This window comes from Hordeum vulgare, chromosome 6H, assembly GCF_904849725.1.
Source record: "Hordeum vulgare subsp. vulgare chromosome 6H, MorexV3_pseudomolecules_assembly, whole genome shotgun sequence".
NCBI lineage: Eukaryota > Viridiplantae > Streptophyta > Magnoliopsida > Poales > Poaceae > Hordeum > Hordeum vulgare.
Window position 1 is genome coordinate 73809483 of NC_058523.1, and position 18426 is coordinate 73827908.

General features: G+C 39.9%; 1 pseudogene; it reads left to right on the forward strand.

Annotated features, from left to right (window-relative positions):
- LOC123405121 overlaps positions 1–18074 on the forward strand; it is a 37238-nt pseudogene extending 19164 nt beyond the window's left edge.
- Positions 18075–18426: the final 352 nt, after the last annotated feature.

An 18426-nucleotide genomic window follows, 5' to 3' on the forward strand; every position in this document is an offset into this window, starting at 1 on the left:
TGGGTAGGAAACGTCCAAATAGTGTCATCATCGCGTCGTAGCATTCTCTTCCCAAGTTGAACTGAGCCTTTAGAGCCATTACTTGTGCAATTGCATCCAGCTGACAGAGCTCAGTGTGCTCATGGAGAGGACGTTTTGAAGACTCCAACATTTCATAAAAGGCCTTTGCAGATTCCTCCATCTCTTCTTCCGAATCCCGAGCATCATCAAAGTCTTGCACCATGTCTTCGATCCCAGTACCATGCTCGTCCGTGCGATGACGGACCACCTCAGCTCTTGTGCGTTGTATAGACTCACCATGAAATGTCCACACCGTATAATTAGGCTTAAAACCCCTCCTCTGCAGGTGTTTAATCATTACAGCCTCTATCGTCTTTTTATAGTTGTCTCATCCAGGACAGGGGCAATAGTTTCTTTCCTGGCCATTTGCAAATGCGGCTTTCACAAATTCCTTTGTTTTTAAAAACCATTCTTTCGTCATCTCTTTCTGACTAGGGTGACCGGTATACATCCACGCACGATGACTCATCTTGCGTAGCTACTAAAGATAGAAGAAATATATTTACATATAATTTAGCATTTATATTCATCGGTTAATCAGGTTCGCCATTTTTATTACGTCCACGCAACCTACACGCTAATAGGTAAAGATAGGTCCTAATCCCACCCGAATATGTGTAGATTGGGTTCGTTTTCCCATGCTCTGCTCTGGATCCAACGCGAAATTTCGGCAGCACCTCCCCGCTGTTCTCCTGATACACGTCTCCGCAATAAACAGAGAGGATGTGCATCCGGAGAACAACAGGGAGGCACTGACGGAATTCCGCATCGGATCCAGAGCACAGCATACGGGAAAACAAACCCAATCTACACATACTCGGGCTGTCCATGGATAATGTTGGACAATTCGAAAGGATGGCGGTTATAAATATGCAAAGACATGCATATTTATAGATGTCGCCCTTTCGAACAGGAGACGCATACTGATAAATTAATTGAATTACCTAAATCTAGAAGGTTTCATCCGGAAACCGAGCCACAGTAAATGAAGGGGCGGGGAGGAGATGAAATTTGTACTGACCCACGAATGCAGTGGCGGAGCTCATACAACGCACGGGCAGGTCTTCGCACAGCAGACCTCACAGCGACGAGACAACTATCACATGTAAATCCACCCGATCAACACAAATATTCCAATTATGTCATTTTAGAGGAAAACAAGCTAAGTATATAATATTCATGAGCTAACCAAGGTTCTTGTGCCATTTTGAGCTTATTATGGTATGTTGGAGCTAAATGGGCTAATTATGTCATTGTTGGGTTAATTAAGGCAAGGATAATATGAAAGAGGAGAAGAAAGAGGAGGAGGAGGAGGAGAAGAAGAAATCAAGAAGAAGGAGGAGGAGGAGGAGAAGGAGGTGAAGGATAGAAGGTCCTTGGCCTTCTCCTCCTCCTCCTCCTCCTCCTTCTTCTTCTCTTCTTCTTCTTCTTCTTCTTCTTCTTCTTTCTTTTCATTTTGCCTATTTCTTCTCCTCTTCTCCTCTTGTTGGAGCTAAATTACCTAATTATGTCTTTTTTGAGCTAAATGGGCTAATTATCCCATTTTAGAGGAAAACAAGCTAAGTATATAATATTAATGAGCTAACCAAGGTTCTTATGCCATTTTGAGCTTATTATGGTATTTTGGAGCTAAGTGGACTAATTATGTCATTGTTGGGGAAATTACCCTGCTGCATGGACATGCACCTACCACGCAAAGTTCGCAGGTCCAGAAGTTGCCCTTTTGGTCCAGAGGACTTTCCAGGTTACCTATACTACTTTTCAATTTATATAAAACTTTTCGATATTTTCTACATTTGAGGATGGCAATATTATTTAAGTTGTCCTGTTTTGCTCCGGTACCAATAAATATAGACGATACATTATTGTGACAGATTTGATTTCAACAAAAGAACATGGGATCTTCTTTGAAGTAGTCTTGAACCTAAGCAATAATGATTGGCGAATAAACTAACATAATCTACCACTAAATCTACTAATTAACTAACAGAATCTACCACTAAAACTACTAATTAATTCCAGAAAACTAAATACCAAACATGTGATCTTCTTTTTGTCTTCTCCTCCTCCTATTCTTCTTCTTCTTCTTCTTCTCCTCCTCCTCCTCTTCTCCTCTTATCCTCCTCCTCCTCTTCTTCTTCTTCCTATTCTTTCTAGTAAGCTAACTAACTAACTAACCTAACTAACCAAGCTAACTAAACCTATCGCTTAACCTAGATAGCACTAAACAGCAAAAAAATAACAAAAACAGAATCTACCACTATAACAAAAACAGAATATACCACTAAGTAACTAAAAAAGAATCTAGCTACCACTAAATACCAAACAATAAAAAATCAACTTCTTCTTCTTTTTTCTCTTTTTGTCCTTCTTATTTTTTTCTTATTCTCTTCTTCTCTTCTTCTTCTCTTCTTCTTCTCTTCTTCTTTACTTCTTCTCCTTCTTATTTTTTTCTTATCTTCTTCTTCTTTTTCTTCTTCTTCTCCTTCTTATTTTTTTCTTCTCCTCTTCTTCTTCTTTTTCTCCTCCTCCTCCTCCTCCTCCTCCTCCTCCTCTTCTTCTTCTCCTCTTCTTGTCCTCCTCCTCCTCCTCTTCTCCACTTCTCCTCCTAACTAAATCTACTAACCTAACTAAAACTACTAACCTAACTAAGTCTACTAACCTAACTAAAACTACTAACCTAACTAAATCTACCACTAAAACTACTAACAATAACAACTACTAAAACTACTAAAAAATAATAAAACTAGTAAAAAATAATGCGGGTGGGGGGGTGGGGGTGGGGGTGTGGGGGCTCACCGAGAGGGGCGGCTGTGGAGGTGTCGGGGTGGCGTGGGTGGCGGGGCGGCGCCGGGGGCGCCAGGTTCGGCGGCGCGACGGTGGTGGGGCAGCGGCAGCGGCAGCGGGGGCGAGGTGGGGGGAGAGAGAGAGAGGGGTGGCGGCAGGGGCGACAGGGCCGACAGGGGCGGCAGTGGGGCGCGACAGGGGCGGCGACACGACGGGGGTGGCGGCGCGACGGTGGTCCTGGCGGCCGTTACAGAGAGAGGAGTGCGCGGGGTGGGGAGAGAGAGCGAGGGCGAGCGGGGATGAGCCGTTACAGAGAGAGAAGGGCGGGGTGGGGGGAAGGAGCCGTTATCGGAGTTAGCGCTTTGCCGTCTGGCAGCGGACGGCAAAGCGTCTAGACTCTTTGCCGTCTGCCTCCGGACTCTTTGTCGTCCGCTAGGAGACGGCAAAGGTCCGACTCCTGTTTGACCTGGCCACCCCGCGGTCAGGTGGGCCTATCGACATCTTTGCCGTCTGCCTCTGGACTATTTGCCGTCCGCTAGCAGACGGCAAAGAGGTGACAGATGGCAAAAAGACTGTATGCCATCAGCCAGTACTGTGCCGTCTATTTTGCTGAAGTTGACGGCAAAGAAAATCTTTGCCATCAGCTAGTAGACGGCAAAGACTAGGCAGATGGCAAAATACTCATTTCCAGTAGTGTTTGCAACTACAATTCATCATCTTTTCAGGAAGGGTCATATATCGGAGCCTTTAGGCAAGTCCACATACTCAACCATCATTTAGGCTTCTATGATTGCTAACACTCACCACGTACACATGAGCAAAATGTTTCAACCAGACACATAAAAAGATAGGGGCTTATAGTTTCGCCTCCCAATGAATTCACCTCAAGGGTGATGTCAACAATAATAACTAATGCTACCCATATTCAACCGGATATATGTGCCTAGATCTTTCCTCACCACATGATGCTTGCCAAAGGATAAAATAAAAAGGAATAGAGAGAAAAACTTTCACTCTTGCATGAAAGTAAATACACAAAAGTAAAAGATAGGCCCTTCGCAGAGGGAATCAGAGGTTTCCATATGCTTTTTGTTTGTATGCTCAACCCCTTAGTGCAAGAGAACGTCACGTTACATTGCCCCTTGTGATGGCAACCTTTATTATGCAGTCTATCGCTTTTACTCTTCACCATCACAAGTTCGTACAACACCCAATTTTCCCTTACACTGAATGATCTTACACTTTTAGAAGCAATTTTTATTGCCCTTTTTGCACCGATGACAACTTAGTTGAATGATCTCAATCCATAGGTAGGTATGGTTGACTCTCAAACAAGAATTGGGTTTAAGGGTTTTGGATGCACAAGTAGTATATCTACTTAGTGCGGAGTTTTTGTCTAGCAAAGATAGGGGCAAGCACCAAATGTTGAAGTATCCATGACAATATAACTTCTATGTGAATATGAACAAACATAATTCATTAAGTTGTCTTCCTTGTCAACCTCAACAATTCTGGCATATAATATTTTGATCGGTGCTCAGAATGACAAAAGATTTCCAGGATAGTGTATTTGCATGTGAATCTTCTCTTCCATTATTAATTCTTTCATGAGTTGCATCATTTAACAATGCTATGTTTCTCAATCTACAATAAAATTTTCTACTTATACTTTTCCTTGTGTAATGTCATCACTTTCCATAAGCTTAGCATATGATCTTTTTCATTTATTTCCTTTCTGTTTATTCAAACAAGAAAGTACAGAAGGCAAAACTCAAACTAAATTTTATTATATATCTCGCACATGATTGCATAGATTGATCACTAAGCAAGCTCATGGAAAGAAAGGATCGAACTAAACTTTTATTCATCTAAAGCAAAAGATGACCATGGATTGAACTAAGAAAAGTAAAGGCAGAAGATAGTGGAAATCATACGATACCGGGGCACCTCCCCCATGCTTGGAGAAAGCCAAGGGGAGTGCCCATACCCGATACTCAATTTTCTTTTGGTGATGAAGAAGGAGGTGGTGGTGATGAAGTAGAAGCAATATTGTCCTCCGGTTGACATTGAAAAGGCTCACCATCATCAGAGGAAGAGTGAGTCTCTCGGATCCTGCAACTGGGAGCCAAATTCATACCTTTAAACCTTGCCTCATATTCAAAGAATTGGCTTTGAAGGTCATGGATCTAACTATGGAGGAAGTTGATTTCCTTGTTGAGGGGGAAGACGATGTCCTTCATGGACTTGCCATCCACCTTGAGATCACGGGTGTAGTCCGCGATCATGAGGTGATTGGCATTGAGCCCACGTTCCACCATCCCCTTGCACCAGAAGACTTCCTGCTCCATAGCTTCAAGCCTAGCCTCCACGGATCCAGTCCCCTTGGGTCTGTGCACATCCGCACATCACGGATGTGCAGCACCCCATCACACATCTGGATAGCTTGAGGGTGCTGCATTATTTCCCACAGGTATGGGTTGATGACGTTGTCGAAGAACTTGTCCTTGGAGGAGCTTGAAGCGGCCATGGTGGATTCGATCTGACAGAAAACAACAAGAAAAGAAAAAAGGAGATTTCTCCATGATACGGAGGTTAACAGGTTCGGGGGTTATATAAAGATTTTTTATTTTGTGGAACAAGTAGAACGGAAGATAAACAGAGTCTGAAAGTACCCAAAGTGGGCACAACCCACCGGGGCGCGCCTGGCGTCCCAGGCGCGCCCTGATGTATCATGCCCACTAGGGTCACTTTCCTGGAAGTTTCTTGTTTTCCTAATTTTTTTAATATTCCAAAATTGAAAAAAATATTTTTGCGGATTTTTCGGTGTCCGTTTACGTACCATATCACGTACCTCCCTTTTTTCATGATTCTGGAGTGTTCCGGAAGGTTTCTTTTATGTGTTCTTCCGGTGTCATAGTTTGGATAATATTGCTTTCAACACTAATGGACATACCTTATATATAATGTTTTATTCGTTGCCCATTGACAATGTTTGGGTTAGTACCATCGGCATTATTTATTTTGATACTCCAGATCGATAGACCTCCTCGATAACATAGGGTCCTTCCCATTTGGAGAGGAGTTTTCCTGCAAAGAATCTAAAACGAGAGTTGTAAAAAAGAACATATTCTCCAACTTTGAACTCACGCTTTTGGATTCTTTTGTTATGCCATCTTTTAACTTTTTCCTTACATAACTTTGCATTTTCATAAGCTTGGGTTCTTCATTCATCTAATGAGCTAATATCAAATAACCTCTTTTCACTAACAAGTTTGAAATCCTAGTTGAGTTCTTTGATTGCCGAATATGCTTTATGTTCTAACTCAAGAGGCAAATGACAAGCTTTTCCATAAACCATTTTATAAGAAGACATACCCATAGGATTTTTATATGTTGTTCTATAAGCCCAAAGTGCATCATATAATTTCTTAGACCAATTCTTCGTGGACCTATTGCCAGTCTTTTGTAAGATTATTTTTATTTCTCTATTGCTAAGTTCAACTTGACCACTAGACTGAGGATGATAAGGTGATGCAATTCTATGGTTAACATCATAATTAGCAAGCATTTTACGGAAAGCACCATGAATAAAGTGTGAACCACCACCAGTCATGAAATATCTAGAGACTCCAAACCTTGGGAAAATAACTTCCTTAAGCATTTTAATAGAGGTGTTGTGATCAGCACTACTAGTTGGAACAACTTCTACCCACTTAGTAACATAATCAACATCAACCAAAATATGTGTATACCATTAGAGGAAGGAAAAGGTCCCATGAAATCAAATCCCCAAACATGAGATGGTTCAACAACAAGTGAATAATTCATAGGCATTTCTTGAGGATTACCAATATTACCTATTCTTTGACATTCATCACAAGATGAGACAAACTTACGGGCATCCTTGAAGAGAGTAGGCCAATGAAAACCAAATTGCAATACCTTATGAGCAGTTCTGTCTCGTGCGCGATGCCCTCCATAAGCTTCGGAGTGACATTTCCATAGGATTTGTTCATGTTCATGCTCAGGTACACAATGTCTAATGATAGCATCTACTGGGTCATCCCAAAAGTAATGTCTTAAATCATAGAAGAATTTTTCTTTTGTTGGTATGGGAAGCTAGGTGGTATGTATTTAGCAACAATATAATTAGCATAATGAGCATACCAAGGTGTACTATTAGAAACATTTATTGCAGCTAATTGTTCATCAGGAAAGCTATGATTAATAGGTTGTGGGTCATCAAGAATATTTTCAAGCCTATACAAGTTATCAGCTACGGGGTTCTCGGCTCCTTTCCTATGACTAATATGCAAATCATATTCTTGTAACAGAAGAACCCACCTAATGAGTCTAGGTTTAGCATCTTTCTTTTCCATAAGATATTTAATAGTGGCATGATCGGTGTGTACAATAACTTTAGAATCAACAATGTGAGATCTGAATTTATCACAAGCAAACACTACTTCTAAGAATTCTTTTTCAGTATTAGCATAATTTCATTGAGAATTGTCCAGAGTTTTACTAGCATAATGGATAACATTCAATTTATGGTCAACTCCTTGTCCTAGAACACCACCAACATCATAATCACTAGCATCACACATAATCACAAAAGGCAAGTTCCAATCAGGTGGTTGAACAACAAGTGCCGTAATTAAGGCTTTCTTTAGTGTTTCGAAGGCTTCCAAAAAATCATCATCAAACACAAAAGGAATGTCCTTTTGCAAAAGATTTGTAAGAGGCCTAGAAATTTTAGAAAAGTCTTTGATAAACCTCCTATAGGAACCAGCATGACGAAGGAAACTACGAATACCTTTGATATCTTTAGGACATGGCATTTTCTCAATTGCATCAACATTGGCTTTGTCCACCTCAATGCCTCTTTCAGAAATTTTATGGCCCAAAACAATACATTCGTTAACCATAAAGTGGCACTTCTCCCAGTTCAAGACAAGATTTGTTTGTTCAAGATCATCAAGAGTATATCCAATAGTAGCTCGGTGCATCCTTAGAACTTTCAATAATCTTTCTTCTTCATGTTCTAAAAGGTCAGCACTAATAATAACATGATATATCTTTTTCTCATCAAGATAAGCATCTTTCAAAGTGTGTGGCAATTGTTTACATTCAAGCACAGGATCACGTTTAGGTGGAGGGGGCCTCCTAGAGTTTCAATAGGCAAATTGTGTTTAAGCAGAGGTTGTTGTTCAAAAAAGATTCTATCTATTTCATTTCTTTCACGCATATGCAAATCATTTTCATGGTGTAGCAAGGATCAGTAGGAGTTACAACAATAGAAGCAAGACCTATAATTTCATCCTTAATAGGCAAATGTTTCTTATGTGGTTGTCTACTAAACTTGAAGAAGTTAAATTCATGAGATTCATCACCAAAGCAAACACCGACAGTCTGTTTCTTACAATCTATTTTGGCCTTGATGGTGTTCAAGAAATCTCTACCAAAGATAGTGGGACAAAAGTCATCTTGTGGGGAGCCAAGCACAAGAAAATCAGTAGGGTATTTTACCTTCCCACACAAGACTTCAACATATATCATAATCCCAATTGGTGATATAGTATTTCTATTGGCAAGTTTAATAGTAACATTTATGTCTTCTATTTCAGCAGGTGCTATTTCATTCTTAATTTCTTCATATAAGGAAAAAGGAATAGCACTCACACTAGCACCTAGGTCACATAACCCGTTATAAGAGTAATCAACTATCTTAATTGAGACAACAGGCATGCCAACAACTGGTCTATGTTTATCTTTTTTATCCGGTTTGGCAATTCTAGAAGCTTCATCAGAGAAGTAAATAACATGCCCATAGATATTATGGACCAAGAGATCTTTAATCATAGCAACACTAGGTTCAACTCTGATTTGTTTAGCGGGTTTTGGTGTTCTAACATAACTTTTGTTAACCATAGTTGAAGCTTTAGTATGTTCCTTCATCCTAACAGGGAAAGGTGGTTTTTCAATATAAGCACTCGGAACAACTGAATCAACATTGTAAATGATAGTTTCTTCTTTATATTTTACCATTTCTGTAATTTATTCTTTAATAGGTGGTTGATATGTAAACCAATTCTCCTTAGGGAGATCAACATGAGTAGAAAAAGATTCACAAAAGGAAGCTACTATCTCAGAGTCAAGTCCATATTTAGTGCTAAACTTTTGAAAAGCGTCGGTATTCATAAAAGATTTAACACAGTCAAACTTAGGTTCAATACCTGACACTTTACCTTCATCTAGTTCCCAATCTTCAAAGTTGCCTTTTATTCTTTCTAAAAGATCCCACCGGAATTCAATAGTCTTTTTCATAAAAGAACCAATACAAGAAGTATCGAGCATAGATTGATCATTACGAGAAAGCCGAGCATAAAATTTTTGAATAATAATTTCTCTTGAGGGCTCATGATTGGGGCATGAATATAACATTGACTAAAGCCTCCCCCAAGATAGACCGATATTTCTCCTTCATGAGGCCAAAAATTATATATATAATTCCGACCACGATGAACTAGATGCATAAGATAAATTTCTTGATGGAATTCCAATTTCAACCGATTCCAGTTCCAAGATCCAATATCATCGCATAGCCTATACCATGTCAATGATTTTCCCTTCAAAGATAAAGGGAAAACTTTCTTCTTAGCTTCATCTCCGAGTAAAACAATCCACAAAATTCATCCAAATATATCAAGTGCATATCAGGATGTTCGGTTCCATCTCCTGCATAAGGATTAGCTCGCAGTTTTTCTACCATACCCGAAGGAGTTTCATATTCATTATTTTCAGTAGGTGCAATATGTTGACGGGCAACTAATTGTGATTCCGGTCGGGGTGGAGATACCCCGAACAAACCCCTCGAAGGATTGTTTTCCATAGTAGCAAGTGACAATAAATTTCAGCACATAGTAATATTGTTTCCTTACCAATTTCCACATACCAAGAGCGCTTCACTCCCCGGCAATGGTGCGAGAAATTAGCCTTGATGACCCACAAGTATATGGGGTCAATTGTAGCCTTTTCAAAAAGTAACAGTGTCGAACCCAACGAGGAGCAGAAGGAAATGACAAGTGGTTTTCAGCAAGGTAACGTGTGCAAGTGCTAAAATTGTAAGTAGCGGAGTAGTTTGGTAGCAAGATAATTTGTAAAGAGCAAGTAACAAAATTAGTAACAAAAATGAAGCAAGGTAGCCCAATCCTTTTGAGGCAAAGGACAGTCCAAAACGGTCTCTTATGATAAGTAAAGTGTTCTTGAGGGTACACGAGAATTTCATCTAGTCACTTTCATCATGTTGGCTTAATTCGTGTTCGCTAATTTGATAATTTGGTATGTGGGTGGACCGGTACTTAGGTGTTGTTCTTACTTGAAAAAACCTCCTACTTATGATTAACCCTCTCGCAAGCATCCGCAAGTACGAGAAAAGTATTAAGAATAAATTCTAACCATATTATTAAACTTTTCGATCCAATCGGTCCCTTACGGAATAGCTCAAAAACTATGGTTTAAGCTTCTGTCACTCTCGCAACCCATCATCTAATAACAACTCCAAAATGCATTCCGTTAGGACCAAATATGGTGAAGTGTCATGTAGTGGACGTTCACATGCACCACTAAGGGAATCACAACATACGTATCATCAAAATATCGAACACATATCAAGTTCACATGATTACTTGCAACATGATTTCTCCCGTGACCTCAGGAACAAAAATAACTACTCACAAATGATAATCATGCTCCATATCAAAGGGGTATTAAATAGTATAATGGATCTGAACATATAGATCTTCCACCAAATAAACCATATAGTAATCAACTACAAGAAGTAATCAACACTACTAGGCACCCACAAGCACCGATATATAGTTCCGGTACAAAGATTGAACAAAAGAGATGAACTAGGCTTTCAGAGGAGTTGGTGTTGTTGAATATGTTGATGAACATATCCCTCCCCAAGATGACAGAGTTGTTGGTGACGATGACGACGATGATTTCCCCCTCCGAGAGGGAAGTTCCCCCGGCGGAATCGCTCCGCCGGTAGGCAAAAGTGCTCCTTCCCAAGTTCGGCCTCGAGACGGCGGCGCTTCATCCCGAAATTCCTCTCCTCCTTTTTTCTAGGTCAAAATGACTTATAAACCAGAAGAGGGGCACCGGAGGTGGGCCCGGGTGAGCACAACCCACCGGGGCACGCCTGGGATCCGTGGCTCGCCCGGGTGGATTGAGCCAACCTGGTGGGCCCCCTCTGGTACTTAGTTTGTCAAATATTCCTCAAATATTCCATAAAAATGCCTCGTAAAGTTTCAGCTCATTTGGAGTTGTGGAGAATCGGTAGCGTGACATAGCTTTTTCAGGTCCATATTTCCAGCTACCAGAATTCTCCCCCTTTGTGTATACCTTGCATATTATGAGAGAAAAGGCATTAGAATTACTCCAAAAAGCATTACTATTAAATAAACAACATATATAACAGTACGTAAACATGATGCAAAATCGACGTATCACTTCCCACTCATCATGCAATTTTCAAGGAATAGAAACTTCAAGTTCAAGTTTCTCATCATAAGCTTTCATCATAGCTTCTACAATATGGTCGGTAAGAGCTTTGTTTTGTTCATAAGCATTGGGTGAGCTAATAATGCATTGCAGCAAGGAAATACATTCTACTATGGTGCATTTTCATAATTAAAGTCCTTACAATCCAAGATAGTGGGCACATCACTAGCTAAAGTTTTGAGATCTCCAAACCTGCCTTTTTCAATTTTAGCATCAAAATTATCATCCTCCAAGCAAACGGGGTGCTCCTCAACTAGTGTTGAGTTATCTCTAGTCCCTTTATCATTTATATTCAGAGAGGTAAACAAAGGTTCAATAGGATAAACACCAATCATTTTAATCTCTTCATCATTATTCGCAATAGGGAAAAAATCCGGTTTAGCGGCCATCCTATTTACTAGAGTAGTTTGCTTGTCGGAAATTTTTCCTAGTAATTTTACCAGTGTGAGCAACTTGTGGTTGGAGATTAGATACTTCCGTATTGACTTAATCAAGTTGTTTACTAATAGCATTTAGCAAAGTTGAATGTTCTTTAATTTCAAAATCAAAGAATTTATTGTGCTCATATTGTGAAGTCATAGAAGTTTTCATAGAATTTTATATTTCGACCATCCTTTGGTAGTAAGAGATATTGTAGAACCTATCTTGAGACATGGTGACCGAGCAAGCAAAGTAACGGGCAAGACAAGTAAACTAGCAACGATAAGTAAACTAGCAACAAGCAAAGGTAAATATTTTTGGTTTTTTAATTTTTATGTGACAAAAATATAATAACAAAAAAAAATAAGAACAAATGAATGAAAATTCGTGAGAAGCTACTTGATAGTTGGTGATGGTATTCCCCGGCAACGGCGCCATAAATCCTTCGTGATGACTGTGATCTGCAGTGGGTTTTTCATGAAGAGGAACAGGTTATCGCAGCACAACGCGCGTAAGTATTTCCCTCAGTTATGAAACCAAGTTTTTTCGAACCAATAGGAATACCAATCCTCAACCGTCTTCACCGACTGCACACAAAGAAACAAATAACTTGCACCCAATACGGGCAAGAGGGTTGTCAACCCCTTGATCTCGTTATTTGCAAGCAAATGAGGTGTGTAGATAATTGTTGATAATTGTAAATTGAAAAATAAAATAGAACACAAATAATGGCAGCAAGGTAGTAGTAGCGTTTGTAAATATACTAGTAAACATGTACGTGCAAATGCAGGTCCCGACTGATATACAAATATATGTTAAAATTAACATGAATAAAAAGATAGTCATTAAGAGGATCTCCAAGTTCAGCAACCACAAGCAAAAACTTAGAATGAACAAAACACTTGACTTCATCGAAAATCAAACACTTGCCTTCTTATTCATTTAAGATCTATATGCCTTGTTTGATCGAAATTTGACAAAAAACGGGCTGAATTAAATTTAATGGCCTTTTCAAATGTATATAAACTTTACCTAGAATTATCAGTATTATATTAGATAGAAAAAATGGCATCATGTAGGCATGGGTACTCGATATGTTCAAAAACCAAATAATCTCACCCACACTTAATCAGGTCTCACATTAGAAATCGTCACATAAATATAAAGAAAGAGATTTGTGGTTTGATCTGCCCTCTCTTCCTTCTTAAACCAAATAGTCCAATCCACACGTCACCCTAGTGCAAATATATGTTCAAATTAACATGAATAGAAAGATAGTTTGGTCGCAAGTAAAATATTACAATTCAAGAAAACATTTTTGGGTAACATCACATGCATGGAGACAAAAAATACTCTATTATCTTAGCATTTTCTAATACTGCTAATCGTTGCTCGTGCAACATCCGGAATATTGTGTGCAGCTTCATTGTCAATGTAACTGAGCAAGTGCACCAAAAATCGCTTCCTTAGCCGGTCCCCATCCTGAATGACGACAGTAAATTATTATCTTTCAAGTTTGTGTGTAGTAGAATGTTAGAATGTGACACAAGAAATACTAACCTTGCAAATCGGTGGATTTAGATCTTTCCCATTCCATGAGAGCATAAAACTAAAAGCATGCCAACCAGACAAGTTCCTGCAGATAAATTCATTGTCATTATCTAGAGCGTTGCATAAACTACATCAGTACAGGCAAAAACATATCACAGTACTCTACTCCATATATTACTTACTTAGCTACATCAGTGATATTCCTTAGCACTACAAAAACATCATATCTCTCCAATTAGGCAAATTTACTTAGCCAAGCACATTTCATCAAATTTATGTAAAGCTAACAGGCAAACTTGAGAATCTATAACTATAAACACAACAATATTAGTACAGCAGGTCACGCATGTTTCTGAATGTTGCACCTGTATTTACGTATCCTGATTCAGTTAACAATAAACTAAGAACACTAATAATAAAGAGTGCATATATATATGAAAAGATAGAGAGCAGAACTCTACTACACAGTAGTAACCAGTATAAGATTGAAATTAAATAAAACCATCTTAGTTCAAATAAGAAGTTTGATTAAAACTAACAGCAAACATGATGAATAAATTCACACAACGCAGCAGCTGTTGTCATAGCAAGGTTATACTGGCATGTCTACATTCCATGTGAAAACTTTGGAATCATCTGCTTCCATGATGGTTGTTCTATCAACTCTTCGGAATCATCTGCTTCCATGATGGTTGTTCTAGCAAGGTAAGACAAAAGATGGTTGTTATATCAACGTCCATGATTCCAATTCAAACTGACATCTGGATGACGCTCTTATGTTTATTCTTGTTTTTCTATCAACTCTTCGGAATCATCTGGCATCGCCGCACACCAATTTCTTCTATTTCTTCATATTTGTACTTTGCACATGCCCCGTTTTATGTATTGGCACATATTTAGATAAAGGACTTGTTGGATCTGCTGTTGGCCACTACTGACATATATAGAGAGAATGCTTACATAACTCCGGAATTTCTTGTGCAAATGTATGCCTATGGAACACCAATGATTTGTACAACTGACCATGACCAAGCAATTCCATGCCTTTCATGAACTATTTCAACGTCAGTGGTTCAGGAAATATTTCTGGTTGCCAAGGACGCAGAGGATAATCACATACAGAATTTATTTTGAGATGTATTTAGAATGACACTTAAGCCTTCAAAGAGTTTCTCCCACTTCTATGATTGTTCTTATAGCAACTGAGTCCAACTGGATTTGTGGATCCATCCATTGTAAGAAATTTGTGCTTGTAATTAAGCCTTTTAGATTAAGGCGAATACACCATACGCTGCCTTTCAGATTAAGGCGAAGACAATCAGCGAAATCCACACAGAGGCTGTAAAAAACTTTGAATTACGTCCAAGGGCCACAGCAAACATGAGGAATGGTCGTAATGCACCAGGTGGGACTCTTTCGCCTGGAGGTTTTTCAGTGAACCGGCAAGGAAAATGAGGTATGATGCGTGGGATGCCTGGATCTAGAAAAATGCCTCGGATGCCTGGGTTACATAATGATAACTGGGAAGTTCAGCGTTCTAAATCAATGCCAAGAGGCGATCCGCTTCGCAATCAGGGTCCGTTGATTAATAAGATTTCGTCATCTATTAACAAGCCATCACCCATCAACCCCAGGCTTCTGCCTCAAGGCACTGGAGCACTGATTGGCAAGAGTGCGCTCTTGGGAACCGGTGGTCCACCATCCCGCCCTCCCACCCTTACTGCCAGCCCCACTCCTTTAGCATCTCAAACCACATCGTCACCAAAACCATCAAGTGGGACTCCAGCTTCTGTACATGTTCCTGACAAAGCAACCAGTTCTGCCAAGGTGGTCTCTGCTGGTCTACAGAAGAAGACAACATCTCTTCTTGACGATTATTTTGGTATTCGTATTTTGGATGAAGCACAACAATGTATAGAGGAGTTGCAGTGTCCTGATTACCACCCTGAGATTGTTAAAGAAGCTATCAATCTTGCTCTGGATAAAGGTGCCAGTTTTGTTGACCCTCTTGTTAAGCTTCTGGAGCATCTGTACACCAAGAAAACTTTCAAGACTGAAGATCTGGAAAATGGTTGCTTGCTATATGGGTCGCTGTTGGAAGATATTGGTATTGACCTTCTTAAAGCTCCAACGCAGTTTGGTGAAGTGGTTGCTCATCTGATTCTGTCGTGTCACCCGCCCCCGCACTGTCGCATTAGCCCGCCGTCGGTTCTGCTTCCGCACCCCCTGCTCGGCGCGTCGCTGCTCTCCCCGCCGGTCTCCACGCCCGCATCCCTCTCCCTCCCCGTCGGGGCTCCATTCCCTCCCCGTCGGGGCTCCTCTCCCTCCCCATCGGCCACCCTCTCCGCCTCTCCACCACCGCCGCGCCCCGCGCGACGCAGGACGTCCTCTCCCTCCCCGACACCCCCCCGGACCTCCTCTTCCTCCCCGCCATAGTCGGGTAGCATCAGTAGGACTGGTTGTTTTTCTAGCATCTGTACTTTTTCTTGCGGGGTATTAGCATCAGTACTTTCAATTGTTCTAATTGCAATTTAGAAAAGGTATTGCTATGTTCTCAAATGGCCTTGTTCGATTCCTTAATATTTGAAGGGGTTTGGAGGGGATTGAGAGTGATTAAACCCCCTACAAGTCAAAATCCGCCTAAGGAACATGTGGTAAATAATGCTTTGGCTCAAAATCCACCTAGGGAACAGGTGGTAAATAATGTTTTGGCTCAACTCCAGCCCCAGTTGACCAAGTAATATGCTCTAGCTACAAAGCAATCAATCATAATTAGCATACATAATTATAGAGAAAAATTAGGGAAGAAGGAGGAGGTCTTGTGGCTTGGTTGATGCCTAAGCACCAGTGGTAAATAATGCTTTGGCTCCTAAGCACCAGTCATAGATAATGCTTTGTCTCAACTCCAGCCCTAGTTGTACCTGCAGTTCTTTATAAGAAAATTTTGATTCCAGGAATCTGGACAGTTTCTTTGATTACTGACTGAGTTACTGCTAAATTTGGCAGGTTGGCACACTTGCTTTATTTGCAAGCAGCCGTCATCCTATCAATGCTTCTGATGTCCAGATGTATCTGTGTGTGTCTCTTGCCTGACCAAAGCACAATTTGCAAGCTTGACGGAAACAAAGGGATTCCACATCAATAGTCTAAGGAAGGATAATGGTCACAATAGAGAGGAATAATGATTTTAATTCATCAAGAATATTTTGATTTGGCAACTACACTGATTTATTTTCAAGTATGGTACTAAATAATTTTGAGTCAAGGTAACATCTGTCTCATTTTTTGACATTATTTAATAGTTATTCTTTGGCTATGGCATTTGGCCCCTCGAGTTTCTTTCCTTTTTACTCAATTCTTACTTCTCAGTATAGATATTCTCTATTTTCTAGGAGAAGGTGGATTTTGAAAAACTGAGTTATGAATATTTTTTCAAGCGTTACTCGAAGGCACTTAATAGAAAAGAGTGCCTGAAATTGGATGAACTTGAAAAGGCTTACAATTTTTTGAATAGTAGCACAAAATTCACTGAAGTGTCAGATTTGAAGAATTCTGAGGATGACAGTAATTTATTCTTGAAAGGAAAAACTCGGACCATGAACTCCAAGTCCAGTACTTTCAAAAGGAGTTCTGACGGAAACAGGGAATCGTTTGCTGCTCTTGTTCCTGCTAACATTAATTTGATCTATTTGAGGAGATCTTTAGCTAAGAAGTTGCTAAATCGGCCAGAGACATTTGAAAGTAAACTAGTTGGCTGTTTTGTTCGATTGAAATTAAAGTATCAAGTCGATCAAGGAGAATGGCGCATGCTTGGAAGAGTGACTGGTAATGTTCTACTTTAAGCATTCCCTTGTTTTAGTTCTTTTCAGACCTATACCATCTTCTGCTAAGTAAATAAGTAAGTAACAAGAACAAATTCCATACACACATCAAGCTAATATTTGCTGATGATAATAGGCATTGGGACATCCTCCGAAGAATATAGCATCATGTATAGTGTCCTACTTCGTAGAACCGTAGTGTCTCTTTGCTCAATTACTTATATGAAATATAATTGGTTCTTTTCTCACAGACTGTCTGCTACTTTATGGTGGCCTGAGATTTGAAGCCGTAGAGGGGATTCTAAAGGCAATGGAGGACACCTTCTTCCGCAAAGAAATATTCAACTCCATGACGAAAACCCTAGAAGCAAACCCAGCAGGTCAGGCCATATTGAGTTCACATGATGCTATAGTCGAAGCATGCAACAGCCTCTTGATATAACAGCTCTTGGTCAGCTCCACTTCTCAGGTGCTGTGTCTAGTGAAAGGCAGCGTATGGTGTATTCTCTATAGCTTAGGTGTTTCACCGCAGAGGAACTGGGATGTGAGCAACAACCAGTTTTGAGCTGTATATTTTTGCGAGGTTACATGAGTGTTGATTATTGTTTCGAGGAAACGAAGAAGCCATGGATTTTGGTCTCTCGGCAACGGCGGCCTAACTCTCGCTAGAGCCTGGGAATGAACAAGGCCTTTTCTTCTTCTTCTGTTAAATGGGATGTTTTTGTGTCTCCTCCAATGTTATTATTTCTTTTCAGTTCTTACACAATTTGTAACAATATAGTGTGGTTTTGGAGTATTCTGTCGGTTACAATATATTGTGTCAGCATTGTAGGAGTCGAAAACTAAATCTAAGATTATTTTGGCTTATTATTGTCAGCCTCATTTCTTGGTTCTGATGGTTTGATTTTGTTTTTTTTTGCGTTGGTAATTGGTCATTAGATGATCTTTGAATATGCGTTTCTGAATGCCCTTTGAAGATATTTTGAATATGTTTGCAAGTTGAATGTGTGCGAGTTTGATTGTGAAATTAGTCCAGTTCTTGTTTCTGTGTTCATAATACATTTCCTAGATCAATCACACATCTGTTGCTCGTAAATTGAACCTGTTTGATGGCCATGCACATACGAATTGATTCGTTTTGCTGGTTGTTGATAATTAAGTCGAATTTAGCGTTAAGCATGATGAAGGTTTGACCATTGAATCTTAAAGATGACACAAA